The sequence below is a fragment of the Pithys albifrons genome, chromosome 22, assembly GCF_047495875.1.
Source record: "Pithys albifrons albifrons isolate INPA30051 chromosome 22, PitAlb_v1, whole genome shotgun sequence".
NCBI lineage: Eukaryota > Metazoa > Chordata > Aves > Passeriformes > Thamnophilidae > Pithys > Pithys albifrons.
The window spans coordinates 5,641,846-5,661,661 of record NC_092479.1 but is presented as its reverse complement, the minus strand read 5'-3'; the positions used below and the strand labels follow the sequence as shown (position 1 = coordinate 5,661,661).

The following is a 19,816-nucleotide window of genomic DNA, read 5'->3' as shown; positions in this document are numbered from 1 at the left end:
GGGACTTGTGCTTGCATGTTTCTCAATCTCTTTTTTTTTCTGTGTGGTTGGTATGGTGACTAAAGTTTGTGTAAAGTGTATTAAAAAAACCAACCATTGCCCTGCACACCAAGGATATCTTTGAACCAATCTTTCTTCTGTCCTTGCTTGTACAGTCTGTGAGGTTTCAGGCACATGAAGGGAGCTTCATGTGTAGAATTTGTAAAATTTGTAAAAATGTAAATTACTGTAGGATGAGACTGTCAAGAGATTGAAACTTTTTTCCCTTATTCTTTCAAGTGCTTCTGGAAAATCTTTCTTGAAGTTGATGAGACTGGGATTTATACTGCCTCAGGTTGTGGCTCTGTGCCATGAAGTTGCCTGAACTGAGCTGAGAGAGGCAGAGCTCAAAGAATAACTATTGTTAGCTGGTGCTCTTTTCTCAGTGTTGACAGCTCGGCAGAGGAAAATGAGCTTTTCTCTTCGGGAGCCCTGGAGATCACAGATGTGATTGTGCACATCAAGTGCAGACTGGAGATGGGTAGGAGGGAGGGAATTGTGCAACTGATGTCTGTGGCAGATGAATTTGTGCTATGGGAGAGATCTAAGGGAGGAGGAGCTGGTTTTTGGCATTTAAAATAAATAAATAAAAAGATCATTTGGTTCAATATTTAACTCAAAACTTCATTCATTCAACACAGGACTCATTTGCTTGAAATACATTTCATTTACTACCTACAGTCATGAAGTAGGCAACACTAAAAGTTTTGGCTGGGTTTCTCACAGGAACTAATTTCATACTTTTGGTTAAATTTCCAGCAATTGTGACATCAATTGAGCTTTCTGCTGGCTTACAATTTGGGCTGATAAATATATATTTTTACTAGATGAATATATTTGTTTTGAAGGTGTATTAAAAGTAGCCTGTCAATGACAATATAATCCATGATTAGCTGCCATTATACTAGTTCTTATCTTTCTTTTATATTTAGTGATGCTAGTTTTTTCCTAGGGGAAGTAGCCATGATATTTTATCATTGTCTAAATGTCCTTCTTTCCACAAATTGATTTGCAAGTCATTTGAAAAAGGAAAAGTGCAGAAGTTTAGAGGTGAAATAGGTGTACTGCATCATTAGTGTGTTCTGGCACTATAGAAGTAAGATGGGATGTTCCAGTTATTACTATATCATATAAACTGACTTTGGGGGAACTAATGTTGTATTTGTAGGATGAATTGTGCTTTGCTGACTCCTGAGTTGTGCATTACATACTTCTACACATAAAGCTCTGCCAGTGTGCAAACACAGGACAAAGTGCAAAGGAATGGCAGAAATAGCTGGAGGGAGAGAAAGTCTGCATTGTGCACAGGCAGCACTTCCAGCATTCCAATGCCGGTGGGTCTGGACTTAAACAAAAGCTGGTGTGGGCTCAGGAATGTCTCTGCAGGCTGGTCCACAACACCCACTTGAGCTTGGCCTTAACCCCCTCATTAACTCTTTCCATGGCTCTGTGCAAGTGCAGGGACAGCTCTGCTCTTCTTTCCCTCTGTGCTGTAACAAACGCTGAGCAACCTGCACAGGACACAGCTGAGCTGCTGCTGGGGCAGCCTGTGCCTTCCAGAATGACACTGCAGCTTGATCAGCACCAGGCTCTCCAATGTGATGCTTTCCTTTTCTTAGTTGGATGGGTCTATCTGCAAGAAAGCTGAGGGAAGAATGGAGCTGGAGAGTTAGATCTCTGGTTGGAGTAAATCCAGTGCAGTTAAATAAAAGCTCCTCAACTGATCAATTGGTTTCATACCTGCAATCTCCTTCTGTACTCACTCATCTTAGATGGCTCGGAACTCTTGGCACTCTTGTGCAGCTTTCTGGTATGTTCTATCAGTTGGGACAGTTTTCAAAACTTGTTGCTTTTTTTTGGCGTGAAAACTCCACTTTTCTGCGTAGGCTGCATATGGATGAGGCAGAAGATTGCTATGTAAAAAGGAAATCTGAGTGGAATGCAATTAACTTTTACATGATTTGGTTATATATAATGTCATTAAACATTATTACAGCAGCATTGGGAGAGTCCAGAATCAAGGAAGTATATGGCCAATTCTGTAATCCTCTATTTTTCAAATATGCTCTGACATGTCTAGACTCACTTTTCTCTTGTAATCTGATGAAAGAGTGTTGTGCACAGACCTGCAAAATCCTGTTTGCTTAGATATGTGGTACACCAGATTAGCCTGGAGAAGGGCTCGAGCCAGCCTTCAGCTGGGGCTGGAACATCTGCCCACCTGTGAGCAGCTACTGCCACAGCAGGGCTTGGACTGGGGGACCTTCAAAGGTCCCTTCCAACCCAAACCACTCTGTGGCACAAGGTGAGCTGAAGAACAGACACACAGGGGATAGGATGTGAATTGGCACCATCTGCCTGAAAGTAACCAGAACTGGAGTTGGATTTCTGTGGAACTGCCCATCAGTTAAAAGAAAGTGTGACCTGATACTGTGGTTCTACCAGTCGTGCTTGTATGAGTGAGTGGAGAACAGCCCCTGGTTTGGGGATTTTTGTGCAGTTTGAATCCCATCTGAACAGGCTGTTTATCCCTTTAGTGTTTGAACACGTAATTCTGCTCAATTTGGTACAGCACAGACAGCAGGTGCTACAAACTCGTGACACCAAATCCTGAAGTTTTTGCACAGTTTCAACTTAGTTATGTTTTCCACACCTGTTTTCCTTCCTGAATGGGGGTAATGCTCTAGTGTAACAAACACAGAGAGCTGCTGTTTATCCTCCTTTTTGCTGCAGAGGCAGAAATGCACAAGCGAGGTTTGCAGAATGCACGATTGTTTCCCTTGATGGCACTGTCAGCTTACACTAATTCATGTTGATGAGTCTACAGACTGTAATAAAGATATACATCTAAAGACATAATACTGGACTGCTCAGCAGACCCAGATTCTAGTTCTGATCCTGTTACTGGCTTCTTGTTTGACTGCTTTTGTAACTTCATTCTTCTGTTGTCTCTTATTTTGATTATAAATGGGAATTCCTCTTCCTGCACAACAGACACTTCCTGGCCATGTTTGGGTCTTTATTACCTGTTCTGAAATACAAATAATGTTCAACCTCAGTGATTCAGAACTGAGATAACTATGGTAAGATCTGTGGGAAGTGGGAATGTCTGTGACAGTGACCATTGTGGGTACTTATACAAACTCCTTGGGAACTGTGCAACATACAATCTGTAGAGCCCAGAAGAGTCTGAACGTGGTGGTCTGGAGGAGATCTGAGGACTGCTGGAACAGTGAATCTGAACCAATTTTCCATTTGTCCAAAAGGCTGTTTTCCGATGTCCATGCTCGTGTCTCATTCTTTAACACTGTCTTAGAAGGAAAATTGTTTGAAAGCATTCAGTCTTTGAGCTGGTTTATGTCCCATTAAGAGATGACAAAACTATATGAAATTGTGCCTTTCTGTAATGGAGGGTGTGTTGTGACGGAGGAGGGATCTTGGGGGACTTGATGACAGGGGGTCCCTTTGCAGTCGGAGGTGACCCTGACACAGCTCAGCACTGGGGGCCTCAGCTCTTCCAACCCTTCCCTGCTCTGTGTACACACGTGTTCCACACATCCACCTCCCAACCTGAGGGAGGGCAGTGGCTTGGGAATCACGTGTGGCAGGAGGTACCAGTGAGGCTCAGCCCCTTCTGCCAGCAAAGGGCTCAGCAGGAGGCTCAGGCTTCAGAATGCACATTGAAACACTGGAGCCCAGGAACTGGAATTTCATTCTGACTGTGCTGGGCATCAGTGCTTGTCTTTCAGCTGATGTGATTCATATATTCCTGTCTCCTGGCACTGAGGAATGTATATTTGTTTCCTTAACGATATTGCTTTGAATCAAATAAGCTTTTAAAGCCTTGCCATTTAGCACAAATAGATTCAACAGGCAATGAAAATCTGTAAGGCTTTCTAGATTGATGCCTTTCTTAGTTTTCTTTGGTTGGGGTTTTTGTTTGCCTGTTGTTTTAGTGAAGTGTATTGTAATGTAGTTTTTCAGGGCTCTGTGCCAAGATGCCTAAAGGTGTTTAGTCTCCAGACTCCTACTGGGGCACAGACATTCCCACTGCAATCTGTTGGAAGGAGCCTGCTAATGACTTGACACCTGCAATAGAGCAGAGAGGTATCCACTTTGTCTCCAGTTCACACAGCCCTTGACCTGGGACAGTGATTTTGGTTTAGCATTATGAAATACTAATAACAACCTGTCTTTATCTGAATGGAGTTTTGCTGGGATAAATGTGTGGAAGGCTGTGACTGAGCCAGAAACAGCAAGGGGAGCCACAGAGGCACTTCAGACAGAGCTCAGCTTTGCTGGTCATGCTCCACTGGCAAGAGGAATATTGCAGCTGGGCCTCACCTTTCTTTGCTCTGTGCTGGTCGATCATGAGACTGCAATAAAAAGGGGAGTGTTACCTGGACACTCAATTTATAAAGCAGCTCTGCTGCTTCTATAAAAGTTAACTCTGCAAACGAGATAAAGGCACTGACTGAACTATGTTGCTGATGCAGTATTTTTTCTAGATTAGAAACCAGATCAGCTGTTACCTTCAGTTTCCTCTTCCACCTCCAGCAAAATCTCCCCTCTCAAGTGTTCCTGCTCTGTAAAGATTTTGGAAATGTGCAGTGGGAGATGGGACAAATCGAGCACAATAACCAGTACCGTTCGCACTCCCATTCCCGAGTTCAGGACATCGCTCATCCTTGGGCTGTATCGCTGTTGCCATCTACTGGGTGAGCGTGTGCTCAGTTCCCAAACATCCACTTCACCCACCAGAACGCGGGGTTGGAAAGCTCCCTCTGCCTCTCGTTCTGTTCTAAGTGCTGCTATTCCTGGCATCACTCGAGGGTTCTCACCCAGAGTAACATCTACTGTGTGCCCTCAAAACTGCTGCGAGTGGCAATGCAGAATAAGAGTTCTGGAGAGGTATCTCTGGTAGCAGGGAACTGACAGTTCTTTATGGTTTTATTCTTCAAAACTAGTGAAATAAGTATAAGTAATGCTCACTCAGATGGTTGGAATAAGTACAGTATGTTTAGAGGTGTGAAACTAAGTTCTGGATTGACTGAGCCAGTGCTGGAACAATTAAAAGTCAAGTCTATAATTCTGCGAGGGGAAAAATATGTTCATTCATCCAGCTGGGCTCTCTGTGTGTTGCCAGAGATGGGAGGAATTCCAGTATTCTCCAACAAAGTACAACTATATTGCCATTATCTGTGGGAAGCTCTGGAGATACTGCCATTAGCTGTGAATAAGCCTGTCAGTCAGAGCTGCTCAGGAGGATGCTGCTCTGGTAGGCACTGTAAACAAAAGCTGAGTCTCTCCTTCTTATACTTCCTGACAAGTAAATTATTTGTACCTGCTGATAGTTCTGGTAAACTTAATCCCCCTGAGAACCCCTCAATGTAGGTACAGCCAGGTGATTCTTAGCCTGTGTGTCCCACAGCCTTGGACTATTATAGTCTGGCTTTGATTTGCCTTTGGAGTTTGGCTCATAGTTTTTTAAACCCCAAACCATCCCTGGCTGTGATACTGTGAAACCTGCCTGGCTTTCAGTGTTGTTCACCCCCAAAACATTTCAATGCCTTCATTTCCAAGCAGTTTTCTCTTTATCTTCAAATCAGAATCTTATCTGTTAGTTCCATCTGAGGTTAAATGCTTCATCAGAGAGAGGAATGCTTTGTTTCTTGAGAGAACAAATAACTACAGTTATCTTCTGAAGCAAATTGTGGTGGTTTTATACAGTTATCAAACTATGGGGAACTGCCTGATGGGTGGCTGTGCCACCTTCCAGGCAAATCCAGCTGAAGCACCAGCTCTAGAGTGAAGAAACGAGCTCTTGAACTTGTGATCTCAGAGCTACAAACCAAGAGTTCAAGCTTTGTAGCCACCGTGAAGAGAAGCTGTTCTATCATGGGTCTTTTATGCTGAAAAATCTCTGCACAAAACAGAAGAGCTGTGAGTAAATGGTTTAGAGAAGAGTGAATGAGATTATTTTTGGCAATATCAGAGCCACTGATATTTCCCTGAAGTAATAATTCTGAAATGCTGAAGTTGCAGGCAATTGGCTCAGTGAAGAAGACAAAAGATTTTAAACCTGTTTAGAGACTGTTCTAATCCCCTTAACTGCTGTATCTCTTACTGAACTGGCAGTGGGGAGTGTTGATTCCCACTAGACCAGCAGGATTTGTGACTGGATCTAAGGAAGAAAAAAGTGAGTTTTGTGTCACAGTGAATGAACTGTGTGTTTATATATGCAGGTACTTAGAACGTGTGAAATCATTAGTGAAAGTCAGAGGAAAACTGTTCCAAGAAAGTGTCCTCCAGCACCAGGCAAATCTTTGTAAGAGTGGCAGATGTAGGAGCTGGGTTGCTGTCAAGATAATGCTTAAGAATCAAGAAATGAAGCTTAATGAAAGTTCAAAATGCTCATTTGCTAGAATGAAATATGAAAATAGAAATAGAAATGTATTAGAAGTCCTGGCATTCAGATCCATGATTGCAGAACAGGTTTTGTTCTCATTTGCTAGCAGAAATAAGGAATAGATGGGCAACAAAGTACTGTTTGAAGGAGGGGGAAAAAGGTTTGTGTTTAATCCAGCATGCTGTTCTCCAGAGGAAAATGGTTAGTGAGGAAAATCTAGTTCATTTGATTAGTTTTTTTCATAGAGCTCTAAGTGAAAATTTGCATCAGAGAAGTTTTACTGTAGGCAGGGATTAAAAAGTTAAAACTCTCTCAAGAGATGCAAATATCTACAGTGCTTGTATCTATAGAATAGTTCTCCCAGGAAAACACTGAACTTGTGGAAAGCTTTGCAGTCCTGGTTGATTATGGAACTGGTTCTGGGGTGGTGTTATGGAACTGTGTTACTTTATTAGAAGAGGTGATTGAGAAAGGGGAGTAAGATAGTCCATCCTTACCCGACTGTAGATTCCCATCAGAGGAGTGAACAGAATTCTGTTCTGCTGCCTTGAAAATGGAAGTGTCTGGGGAGGAAGGGGGTGTCTACAGGTGCAGTCACATCTTGTTTTTCTAGCACCAGTGAACTTGTTTTCTTTGCAAATAAGCTTGTTCAGTTTTGGAAGTTCAGGGTCAGAGATCTTAAAAAAGAAGTGGGCAGTGGAGAATAAATCTCTAATAGAGATCTCTCTCAGTTTTAGAAGCTGTCAGTGACTGGGCAACACAGGAAGCATAAAAGTTAATGGGATTTGTGATCCACAGTCACTTTGGCATATTTGAAAAGGGGCACCTCAAGTGGTTGTAGGAAATCATGGCAATGTCTGACTGTAGTTCCTAGTTAAGCAGTGGAAAAAAGAAACAAAGGGAACCTTAAAAGAAGGAACATGAGCATTAAATAAACAGCTGCCCCACAGCATTCCCTGTTGCCTTAGAGGAGCAGACATTTCAGTGTCAACTGACACGAGAGGTACCAGGAAGGAGATGTCAGTCAGTGAAGAGTTAATTGTTCCAGCAAAAAGTAGTTTAGATCAAATCCTACCTCTTCTCTCTCCCCCGCTCCCTCGGTGTTGTGTACAGTAAAGGAGCTTGTACCATCACAGAACTGACAGTGATTCCTCAGTGACTGAGCTAATAAATGGGATGAAATTTAAACTGCCTTCTCACTCGAACACAAAGAGGGACTTGCAGAAGAGGGAGCAAGACGGAGGGAAAATGCAGAGTATTTTTACATTCTAACATAGGCAATTGAGAAAAATACTCTTATTTCTACCAGGCAATGGATTTAGGAAGCCCATCGCAGAAGCACAGTAGGTGGATTTACTCTTTTATTGCATACACTAGAATTTTAGCTAGAGGATAAATTGCACTCGTGCTTGTGGGCTCAGTTGTTGTTACTACTTTGATAACAGCACATTACTCTTCCTTTTCCTCACTTACTAAGAGATATTTAGCTGTTGGACCCTGTTTGTAAGAGGATCATAATTTTTAGATCTTATCAGCACACTGTCATTCTAAAAGCTCTTTTATCTCTAAGAAGGCATGTTTTATTAATTATGGCCATAGTATCTAGATGAAAACTTTCAGTAAAGATTAAGTAAATGAAAATCCATCCCACTTACAGCAAATGAAACATGTACAGCTCCAGAGGGACAGGAATGCTACAGACAGAGCAATTCCCAGTTGTTTACTCCTCAGCAGTTTCAGTAGCTACAGATGTTGCATTTGAGTGTGCCTTGCAAAGTTTACTGATGGAGGAAAGGTAGGATGGCTTTTAAATAAGAGCCTACACCACAGAGCACTGTGCTGAGCTCTACCCATCATTTCCTGATGCCATCAGTCAGTCCCTGCAGTCTGGAGCAGCCACACACGCTGCTGGTGTACCAGCGATCACACAGGAGTTCTGCTGTAGGTTATGCTGATCAAATCTGATTGTGCCCTCACTCTTATCTTTGCCTGTGGTGCACAGTTCATTAAAGCCATTAAGGTGTGTAGATCTCAGATCATTCTCCAGTGTTGTGTGTTTTCTGTGGTTCTGTGTGAGCATTTGTCAGCTGCGTGTTACATGGCACAGCACGTTGGTAGAGAGGGTGATGTGTCTGTCTGAGGATAACACTGTCACAGCTCCAGTGAGGGTTGTAACACTTCAGGTATCCTGGGTGATGAACCGTTCTGAGGAGATAATTAATCAAGTAAATGACTGACAAGTAAATTACAGCCAGCACAGGGAATGCAACTCTCTGATAGAAGCACCTGCAGGCACTCAGGTGCTGTGCAAGCAGGTCCTTGGTTCTATTCTTGAATTCTTCTTCTCCTTTCTGTGGGCCTTATATAACCTTCCCCACTCATTTCACATGCATTTGCACAGTCCTACTGAGATGATTAATCCCCTGCTGGAAAAGCTTTTTTAATAGTGCAAGTACCAGATATTAGATTCAAGCTTCTTAAAGACTGGATAGGGATAAAGTCTGGATTCTCTGCATTGGGAATCGTGGCCATCATGTCCCACAAATGTAGTTGTGGCATTGCAGTGACTTTGCCAATAACTGTCACCAGACAGTCAGTGCTGGGCTCTTTGCTGTCTGGTGCACAACCCAGTCCTTTTCCCTGCTGGGGGTTCAGGTGACTGGCTCTGCTGTGTGCAGTTTGGTGACTCCTCAGGGCAAGTTATGAACTGTCTGCAGGTACCATCCCAGCTGTGCAGATTTCCGACTTTGGTCTGAACTAAGTTTGAGATAATAACCAGTTATGGGTTGTAAGAGAGTTGTGAAGGTCCCACACCCCACACTATCTTTTTACTGTGCAAAGTGCAGTGTAAGGAGATAATTTAAGGAGGAGGCAATGCAGTCATAGATTGTGCCATTCATTTTTATGGTGGAGAAATCAATATTCTGTCAGTCCTCAGCAGCTGAACAGGTGATGCCTGTGCTCTCGATGGATGAGGTGCACTGCAGAAATAAGGAGGCTCTGGCAATTCCTTGGAAGGCAGCAGCTGGATTGGCATTTTTATGTCTCAAATCTGTAACTCATGCAGTGGACTGTGCACTGAATTCTCAGTGCCTTGTGCACAGCGCAGTGTTTACGGGTCTGTTTGCAGTTTCTGTGCAGACTGCACAGTCTGTAGATGTGCTGCCTTGTTTCCCTTCCTGCCCCTGGCAGTGGGAGGGCTTTTCAGGCCGGTTCGGTTCGAGCACGGCCACCTTTGCCGGGAGCGCTTCTCCTCCGCCGTGTGCGCTCCTTGTGCGCTCCTTGTGCGCCCGCAGCGCATCCCGCTGGCAGCGAGGGATGACACGCCCGGGCTGGGCCCGGGGGGCGGCTGTGCCTGTCCCCGTCCCTGTCGCTGTCGCCTCCTCAGCACCGCTGTTGGGCCCCCACCGAGCGCTGCTTCCAGCTCCGGCTCCTCAACACACGGGATGTTTCCAACTCGAGATCCAGCAGCGTTTGATGGGATGTTCCGGCTCTCGAGCATGTGATCACAAGCTGCTCATAAATTTAGCAACTTCCTTTGCAGCCCTTGTTCATCATTTTTTCCCCCATACTTGAGGATTTTGTATTTGCCAATTACATCAGTTCTCGTGAACCAGAACTATGTTAATGGGAATTAACAATGTAGTTCTGGTGAAAATTATCAGTTACTTGTGACCTTCACTCCCAGTTCAGCCTGACACAAGATAGTGAAGACCTTTGATACCCATGTTCTTCTAGCAAGTTTTTCATTAGGTGTTTCATTCTTTCCCTGCATTTCTGGGCCAGCTTTTATGCCATGTCCCTGCTGTTTAGCCATTCATGTTCTTAAGAGGTTAGTTCTAACCCTTTTAAAAATAAGCCCCAGCAGAGGTCAGGCCTGGCAGCACAGCTTTGATGCTTGCTGCTGTAGCACAGGATTCAAAGTTGAGTCCCCCACAGTTCTCTCCTCTCAGTGCAGTCTCTTCATTTATTCATCCATTATTAACTGGTGATTTGAGTAACAGATGCGTTTGGGGGGGCATCCATAATTCATTACCAAGAAGGAACAAACCATGGCGTGTGGACAGTGAGGACTGAGCTAAATTCACTGGGCTGGTGGGGGCAGGAGTATCCCTTAAAGAGAGAGCAGTACATGTATCAGGGAACAAAACCTTCCAGTCCCATATGTTTTAATTCTGTCTGTGCTAGTCTGCATTTGTCACTGCTGAGTCTTTGGTTCCTTGAGGAGGTAAACCAGAGGAAGGCTCTGGCACACTCACTGCTTCTTGGAAAGGAACTTGAGTTTCAGTCCTGAGTCTCTTCCATTTCCAACTTAAAGCCCATCTGTGAAGGACCAACATTCTGAGTCAACATTTTGCAGCACAGGTCTGTTTCTGCTTCTGATATTTTTGTGCAGAACAAATGGTACTGGTGGCATTGAAGGAACTGAGGCACAGTCAGCTGGTGGATTTTATCAGTAAATAGAAAAGATCAACATGTCGTTTTTGGTTGTGTTCTCGTGACAGTGTGTGGCAAGGGCAATGTGTCACTGCAGTTCTGCTCTGGAGTGGGGACAGCATTGGCTGTGTCCCACACCCAGATGTGGCACAGCAGGGAACTCTCACCAGTGTCTGAAGGACACAACACCTGCTCGGAGCAGACCATTACCTGGAACCCAAGGACCAACAAATGTACAGCTGAGGGGAAAAAACACTTCCCATGGAACTGCAGCCTGTCTGAGAGCACAGCAGGACTGACCTGCAGGAGGGAAGGAGTCTGGGCCTTCCCAGGCTCCTGAGGAAGATGTCCTGGAGCTGCCCAGGGATTCCAGGGCAAATGAATGCAATCACTTTTTATTGCAAAATGCACTGGTTGTTTTTTATGATAGTCTCTGACTGTCAGCTGGGAGAAAGGGGGGGAAGGGAAGGTGAACCAGCTTGCAGGTATGTAACAGAGCTCAGGATTTTAGCTGTGTAATGTGCTTTCAATTCCACATCTCTCTGCATCTTGCAGAGAAACCTAATTTTTTTAAATCTCCACAGGCTTCTCGGAGACAGAAGATGCTAATTTTAGAATTGTGGCAGCTCATCTTCTTCCCCACCCCCTTCCATTTGCTGCCAGAATGCTTAACAATCCAGTAAACAAGCTGTAGGAAAAAGGGGAATAACCTCAAGAGCTGAGGGTGGTGGCCTCTTATCTGTGGCATTTTGGGGGAAGGACTTGCCCCCCGCCCGTGGGTCTTGAGTTGGGGACCAGTTTAAAAATAGAAGAGTAACAGTTGAACTGACAGAGGAAAGGAGTATTTAAAGGTGCAGTAATCGTGGCTGGCAGTCCCTTCACTGACCTGATTAATTCTGCACCAGTACTCAGGATAGTCTAAATTAAAGCATTGCATAAGAACAGTGCTGAGAAGTCAAGGAACAAGCCCAACGTATTCAAGTAGAGCTTGGGTATCTCATTTGGGGTGTTCATCTGTATCAAAAACCTGACTCAGAAATTGCATCTTTCTCGTAGTATCCGCTTAGGGAATTTACTATAATTACAAAATGCAAAGTACACTGGAACAACTTCTGATTTGAGACACATTTTTACAGACCAAAAAGGTGTGTTACTTCATCTGAGTATAAGTACCCAAAGTAGTGCAGACTGTCAACAGTAATTCCCACACTCCGTACTGCTCTCTTTGTGCCACTGCATCTTTATCCTCTGCTTCAATCTTATGTGTGAAAGCAAAGTTTGGAACATGTTTATCCAAACTCAAATGTATCAGGGTTGCAACTATTTAAATATCAGGCCTCATAGTGCAAATGGCTCTGTCTTCATTTTAGCAACAGCTGGAATGATCCGAGTGTATTTGGTAGAGCTTTCATGATGGAACTCTTTATTTAAGAACTTCCCATGCAAAGTACCCAAAATTCTTTCAGTTTACAAAGGCCTGGCACTTTTGGAAGTTTTTTATTGTAACTGCTCTTGTGGGCACTTGAAGCTGTGTGTGCACAGATATGTAGGAAAACATTTAAAATTAGGCATTTGCTGCTGCCTCAGAGCATCTCTATGACTAAAGGTTTTCTGTTAGACCTACACAGCACACACGTGTGTGTTCAGTTTAGGAAATTTGCTATTTTTAAAGTAGGAAATGTGAGGCAGTGAAGTGTTCATTACATTCAGAACACGTGGATAATAAATCTGCTTTAATTTAACATGCATCCTAATTTCAAACACCCTCGAGTGTCTGGAAAGTTTAACAAAGCATGAATGCCTCATCTACTTCATGCCTGCACAGAGCAATGCATTTATCTTTTCCAATTTATTTGGAACAATGGGCAGAGTGCAGCACAGCTGCTTCTTGTGGATACAAGCATATGTGTCTTCTCTTACTAATTAGTAATCGATTCCACCTCACCGTGTGTCTTTCATGGCTCCACAGTCTGAGACTGTGTCTGTGCTCAGAAATCCATGTCACAGTTGTGACTGGATGAATTGCACTGAGAATTAACTCAGGAGATTTTGTCATATGTGTCAGATGTTCTGAGTGCTGTCTGCTGAAAAATGAAATGATTAAGTCATTTCTTTGCTCCGTTCCCATCTTTGGGTGCCTGGTGTCTTGTCCCCAGCACACTCCAAAGATGGAATCTGCCATGAAGCAGGTTATTACCTGTTCATAGGGACAATCAGGTAATTCAGGCAGCCATGATTCTCTGCTGGTTGTGCTTATTTTGTGCCTTTTCCACAGCTCTCCCACAGTGCTGATACGGCTTCTTGGAGGCACCAGAGCTCTGCAGACAATGGGCTGTAGGGCACGTCCAAAGCAGTAACAGGACCAAGCCCAGAGCAGGGAGAGTGTGTGTGTGTGTGTGTGTGTGTGTGTGTGTGTGTGTGTGTGTGTGTGTGTGTGTGCGCTCCTCCACTGCCAACAGGGGAGGCAGGGAATAAAGTACTTGTGCTGGGCTGCACTCAAGCAGGAATAGTAATGCATTTCTATTTTTAAGGGGAGAAAAAAGATACCGTGGAGAAATAAAGGGATCTGAGGTAATTTAACATGAATCCCTGTGAGCTGCATCTCTGTTGCTTGGATGCATCTGTGATAACCAGGCTGCTGTAGCAGCTGAGGGTTAGCACCTCACTGGAGGAGTTTACAAATCTAAGTAGAAAAGCCAAGCAGAGTATTGGGAGGCAGGAACAGCAGTAACAGGGAAGGAAAATCATCCTCAGGATCACAACTCCTTCCGAAGATCTGTAAGATCTGCCCTCCCTTGGCTGGCTCGTTCCCGAGGGCAGGCAGGTGTTTGCCTGAGAGCTCTGGTTGGACACACTCCCTGTAGTGTGAAAGCAGCTCTGGCTGCTGGGAGGTCCCGGCAGAGCCACATGGTCGCTCTCCCAGGCTGGCTTTGCTGCTGTGCATGGGCTGGCTGCAATTTGTGGGACATTTAATGGTGTAACAGTGAAAGCAGTGGAACTGCAAGGTGTAACACAGCATTTAACTTGCCAATTGCAAAGCTCGAAAGGACAAAGAGGAGTAACAAGGGCTTTATACATTTTGCTTTTAATGATTTGAAAAGAATTCCAGCAGCAAACATCTGTCAGCAGCTGTCCCTGCGGCAGCTGTAGATTTTATCACCTGCAGACAAGGTAAACTATTTACCGAAGTGTTTTTGCTTAAACAAAGTGGCCCAGACAATAATCTTTTTCTCATTTTCACATTCCTTGTCAGAGTTTGAAGACATGCTGGCAACTTGTTTATAAAACACCACAGGAAATAGAAATGCAGTATGAAGGCTCATGGTGTGTTTGGGGCTGGGGTTGTAGCGCTGTGGAGTGTTCTTTCACTGAAGTGCTTGAGAACTCAGCCTTGTTGGTATTTGAGCTTTAGTTCTAAAGGTTTTCTAAGACTCCAAGATCTATTTGAAACTGTCTTTTCCTTCTCTCTTTATTGCTTTCCCCCCTTCTCTTCTAGACACAAACATCTTCCCATCTTATGTAACACAGATTTTCTTGGAAGAATGTGTTCACTGGAAACCTTGAATGGCCAGGATGGGTCTTTGAAGAAAATATGCCACCAAAATATTTAAGTTCTTCCAATCTCTGAATTAGAAAAACATCTAAGACTGAAACAATAAAGAATGCATATTGTTTATTCAGAAAGACTGTGGTGAAAACCTTGGGTTAAACCAGCTCAGTTCAAACAATTTTCCCAGTGTTCTTCTGCCTTCTGGTCTTCAGCAGGAGTTTGAGGGATCTCAGAGCCAAGGGAGTGGTTGTTATCTCCATGTTACCAGCGGGCTGGGGAGCCCCAGGGAAATGAGCTGGTCAGGGTGGCACAGGTTTTCTGTATCAGGTACAAAACTCCAGCAGCTGAGTTTTAATTCCTGCCCTGCTGTTGGACACACGTGACAGGACGTGAGCCTGAAGCTCTGGGCATGTGAGGGACATCAGCTTTGTCCCTCTGCCTCAAGAGGGAATGAAAAGCACACAGTACCACGATGTTTGACTTTGTTAAACAAAAAGGCACAAAACTTACTTATGCAAAGCACCTTCTTGGTATTTGCAGCACATTCAAGCGAGTCATTCTGCCCTCTGAGCTGAAATTGAGAAGGTATTTCTTGCAAGCTGTGAGAGTTTTGATAGCAACCTTCAAGTAAATTGTTGTTTTGGTTGAACAGACTGTTGGCGGTTGGTTTTACTCTTTCTATCCCACAAAGATAATTTTATTTGGAGAAGTCTATCTTGTACACAATGTGCTGGGCTCCTTCACCTTTTCTCTGCAAGAAGCACACGTGAAGGTAGCACAGGGACCTGGGGAGAACGACAAATTGCAAAAAAAGAGGAAACTCTTTACTAGATTGTGCATCCCCATGGCATCATCTGATGCAGGACTGGAAATCCATCATTGTACTGGATGTTGATGAATCTACTGTCACCTCAGGATTAAATGTATGGAAGGATTTTATAGTTTTCTAACCTGGTTGTGTTAGTCTTGGTAACTGTTCGTAAACATTTGGCAATAGAGCCTTAATTTGAAACTTCCCAACTCTTCATATGTTAAAAGAATGGTGATTTTGTTCTATGTCTTGCCACCTGCTGTTCTCTTCTGTGGCAAAGTACATTGGTAACTATGGGAACAAAAACTTAAGAACAGACACCCACATGTGTTGAAGTTGATTTATAGAAGGTCTTGAAGTGATGCCACAGATTGTGAGATACGGAACTATCTGGATGGAGTTTGATGGCTTTCAACAAGAGCTCAGGATTTGACTTTCATGAGTTATTTAGAATGTCCCTGGTGTTGTGGATGTCCCATTTCCCAGTTTGCCTTACTTGTGGTGTAACTGGTGCTGCACTTCCCAGCTGCCTCATTTTGTCCCCAGCAGTGGTGACACTCCTCCTCCCGGACTGGGCAGCAAGACCTGCTATTTCTATCAGGAAATAGATCTTAGAATGTGATAAAATGTGACAGCTGGAGCCTTGGATGAAGGATGCCTGTGTAGGTGAGTGTGTGGTTAAATGGTAATGCAGCCTTTGTGTGGCAAAGACAAAGTCAGGGTTAGCAGTTGGAGCTGAGGGAGCTTGTGCTGTTGCTCTGCAAGTGTCCCATTCCTTTCCCAGTTGGATGGAGCTGTGTGGTGGTGATCTGTGAGGGACCAGAATCCTACATGAGTCACAACCATGGAATGAATCTGCATCCCAATGAGTGGTAGGGGCACTGAGGGGGCTGCCTGTGGTGTCCACGTATGGTGCATCACACAGTGCTGTGGTTTCAGCAGGAGCAGAGCTGTGCCACATCAGCTGTTCCAACCAGCATCAGCTGCCCCATTGCATCACATTGTGCTTTCTCTGCATAGCTGGGAAAGTAGGAATTGAGACAATTCCTGGCCCCTTTTAGTCCTTTCTTAGGACTTAAATCTTTATGATGTGACAGCACCACACCACAAGTCACTCTTCTGCTCTGGTTAGTAGAACTAGAAGCTGGGAATGGGCAGTGAAGGAATTAGGGCATGCTATGTATAACATGGATCTGACAATGGTGGAGGTTTGTTCCTTGCTCACACTGTGCTCTCCAAACCAGAGTGCTGGTGACCTTTCCCAGCCACATACACATTTCTGGTGTGAATGTGAGTCCACAAAAACCAGATCAAAGTTTGTCTTTGATTTCAGGAGTCAGCACATTGGCTTCTCATGAAGAAGTCTCCTGTGGTGAAGAATACTTGTTACTTGGAGTGAGAGAATCTTTCAATGTGAACTGCTTTGGTCTCTGTGATAACACAGTCTGTGTTCTCGTTACTTCAGAAAATTTGCATGCGTTGGGAATGCGTTCAAGTGTTTCTCTGACACTTGTTCTGTGACCCTGTTGTAACTGCACAGCAGAAAACTCCCAGAGAAATAAAACATTTTATTTTATGAAATTGATATCATACTGTACTAGATACTGCTTCTGAATCTCTCATAATCTCGGACATGAGTATATTTTTCTTTTGAATGGAAGCATAGCCTGGTAAAGCAACAAGCTTTGCTCAGTCTGAGTGGCTAATCAGTGAATTAGCTGATGAGCCTTAGCTGTTACCTTTGAATTTGCTCTGTCTCTTGATAAAGTTGTGAGGAATAGATGGTGTTGAATGGAGGCACTCCAGGCATTATATTGAGCCTTCCCTGCAATGTGAGGGCTTCCTGTCCCAGTATTCCCCAGAGATGTCTTAGTGGCATTTTTGGGGCCTCAGCCCTTGCCTGACTTCTCCCTTTCGATGTGAGACAGTGATTTGGTGATAACCTGCACTTCCTAAGGAAATGAGATCAGTGGCACAGAAATGTGAGTTACTTTCGGGATAAACCTGGAACATTCTCTGCAGTACAGGCCCTGATAAGTTCACATTCAAGTGCAGTGGATGCAATAGGAATAGCCCAACTGTAATGTGGTGTGAATATATGATGCCCCAGAGGCTCCTGGAATAAGTGCTCCTCAAGTGCTCCTGGATGGGTTGCTCCAGAGATGAGATCTCAGGGGACAGAGCTAGTGCTGAAAACCACTAAGCAAATAGGATAATGTTTTATTGAAAGTAGGCTTGAGCCAAGTCCTGAAATAATTCCTTAGATGGGAAGGACTATGGATCCATGCCTAAATGAAAATTGTAGTGGGGTTGTGTCAGATCTTGCAAAGATCTTGATCTTTCCAGAATTCTAACTGATGCATAAAATACAATGATGATACAGAGTGAAACAGCAGGACAATCCAGCTGTAACAGCTGGAAACTCTGAAGGAGACTCAGCATTTCTAGTTTGAAGAGGCTAGGTGGGGTGGGAGGAAGGTGAATGAGCATTACACAGCACCTCACAGTGCCCAGCACCTCACAGTGCCCAGCACCTCACATGCTGGAGCAGGTCGAGGCTGAGACGAGCAGCTACAAAGCAAGAGAGAAATGCCAAACAGCACAGAGGTATTGATTCCATTCCTGCAGTCTGTGAGGGAGAGTATCCAGCACAACAGTGCCTGGTGCACCTCTGTGGGTGCAGATATGCCAGGGATGTGGAGCAGGATACTGCTATCCTGGTTACCCTGCCCCCTGGCATCAGTTTTCCTTCCCTAGAAGAGAGAATAATTTTTTTCCAATCCTTTATCATTCTTGTTTATTTAGATTTCAAGCCCTCAAAGGCATAAATTCTTTTATCCTGTGTATTTTGGTGGCAGGTAGGATAGGCAGGAACTATTCCTGGTTGGAAATTTTAGGCAGAACCATGATATAAAGATGCTGAAATTCTTCTCCAGAATTTAGGCAGAACTCAAAGGTCTGTGTCTGCCTCCTTATGTGTTGTGTTTTGGGGCACAGAGTACAATAATGTGCATTGTTTCCAAGCCATTTGCCATTAATTCTGTATTAATATTTCCTCAAAAGATTGAAAGGAGGGAAATACATGGTGTTTGCCAAGAAAAGAAACCCGAGAGAAGCCCAAAGAGAACAGCTTGCCTATTTTTATCAGCAGCCGTAGACTTGCTTTCTAAACTTGAGAGAGTCTGGGAGGATCCCGTAAGTGTGTAGGATGCTGGAGGGACACAGGGGAGACATTAACAGAGAAAAGAGTTTATTTTCTTTTCCCTCTTAAATGAAGTAGCACCCCAGTGATGTTTGCTGCCTGCTGAATGCAATGCCTCCCAGAGGAATTAAAAGCGAGTTATCCTTTGCGTTTATTTCCTAACGTCCACAAGTTTTTCCTTCAGTTCTTTTTTGAAGGAATGAAGCCAAATCCATCCCTCCATCCTATGTGAGAGCAGGGCAGCAAAGAGTTAATAAACGGTTATCCCAGGTGGCTGAACACTTGAGTTGCAGTGAAAGGCTGGGAACATTCATTGAGCTCCTGCGCTGGTTTCTACCTGTCAGCAGCTCCCGATCCACTACTGTACAGGGAATAAAGGATGAGCCTGCTCAGAGCAGAGGCAGAAAGCATCCCTAGGAACCTCGGGATGCTGCATTAAACACCAACGGGCAGTGCTCCTCTCCTCATTCTTTCTAAGAGTCTTTTGAAATACCAGGGATGTGCATATGGTCTTTGCTGCTTCCTCTGGTGTTTTCTCTTGAATCTCTCACTGGAATATGGATGATGCAAGCACAATTAAATGTCTCAGCCCAGAAAAAGGTAAGGGGAGATGTTTATAATAATCACCTTTTTTGAGGGAAATTAGTTGTGCTGTAGAGGGAGGTATAGTTTGCAAAGCTTCTTTGGACACTTGCTTTCTCTTATTCAAACTTAAATGCTTAAAACAAATAGAGCAGTTTCTTAAGGGAGCCTTTACTGTACCTTTGCCTCTTATTACCACCAAAGCTTAAATAATAAATGTGTCTCTAATGGCTGCTTCTTCCTGCATGAAAAGTGCCACGAAGGAGCGCACCAGGTACGTTCATGTTCCTTCTCTGCTCCCTTAACTAGCGGCTGTCACCACAAGAAAGGCTTTCTATTTTTAACCAGAGACCTTCTGCTACTCACATGAGAGGAGAGAAAAGAGACTCCAGCACTGTTGTGAGTCAGCTGTATTGTTTTAATTTTTAAAAACAGGTGATTTGCTGTTCATTAGATGTAGTTTCTTTACACTCATCCAACAAGCGGAGAGCACAGAATCAGCTGGGGTTGAACTTGTCCCTGGCAGGTTTAAAGTGGTGATGAAGTCGGAGAACTGCCTGGAGCTGGAGCTCTGTGCTGCAGTGTCCTGCATGCTCAACTTGGAGCTCAGACCTCCTATTCTGATGGATGCCTAAGGAATCCTATGAATTCCAGACCAGCTCTCAAGAGCCTAGTTTTTATTTCTAAAAGCTTTATTTTCTCACTGGTTTATTTAGTAAAAGCCCAGAGAGAGAAACCCTTCCTTGTGATATATTTTAATTGACTCAAATGCCCAGCTTGTCTCTA

The 19,816-nt window shown here is 44.0% G+C and overlaps 1 protein-coding gene across 4 annotated transcripts in view; it reads left to right on the top strand.

Annotated features, from left to right (window-relative positions):
- Positions 1-19,816, top strand: part of PLCH2 (phospholipase C eta 2) — a 71,942-nt gene that overhangs the window by 9,708 nt on the left and 42,418 nt on the right. The window lies entirely within an intron of this gene.